The sequence below is a fragment of the Nanorana parkeri genome, unplaced genomic scaffold, assembly GCF_000935625.1.
Source record: "Nanorana parkeri isolate BGI_ZX_2015 unplaced genomic scaffold, ASM93562v1 scaffold2031, whole genome shotgun sequence".
In the NCBI taxonomy this organism is placed as follows: domain Eukaryota; kingdom Metazoa; phylum Chordata; class Amphibia; order Anura; family Dicroglossidae; genus Nanorana; species Nanorana parkeri.
In genome coordinates, this window is record NW_017308299.1 from 160510 (window position 1) to 160990 (window position 481).

The 481-nt window shown below is 55.7% G+C and overlaps 1 protein-coding gene across 1 annotated transcript in view; it reads right to left on the reverse strand.

Annotated features, from left to right (window-relative positions):
* WFDC1 (WAP four-disulfide core domain 1) overlaps positions 1-481 on the reverse strand; it is a gene marked incomplete at its 5' end in the record, with an annotated part of 14970 nt that overhangs the window by 4383 nt on the left and 10106 nt on the right. The gene's annotated exons all lie outside the window — the stretch shown is intronic.

The following is a 481-nucleotide window of genomic DNA, read 5'->3' on the forward strand; positions in this document are numbered from 1 at the left end:
TATACTGCCAGCGCAGGGGAGCGCTGAGTCATTAGTGCGGGGGAGGGGAGCCGCGTCCTCATCATGGCTCAGACTTTGTCTCCTGTTTCGAATTACGAATCCATCCGAAGAAACTTTGTCTCATTCCGTCACTGACACTCATGGATCAGTCTGCTGCAGGCAGGAGGAAGCATTTCCTCAGTCTCCCCTCCCCCCAGTGATCAGTCTGCTGCAGGCAGGAGGAAGCATTTCCTCAGTCTCCCCTCCCCCCAGTGATCAGTCTGTAACTTTGTATCCATCACAAGGTGAGAGGCTGCAGCAGGGGGCTGATCCGTGTCAGACATTTGTGAACAGGCACCGGGATTTCCATGGTTGTGTCATCTCTGAGCCGCCATCTCAGTCCGGGATCTGATGACGTCATGGCTGGCGGGGGTCCGGAGGGTCCGAAGTTCGGCGTCTCAATAACAGGCTTGTCAGCAATAAAAGGGAGTGCGGACTCTGC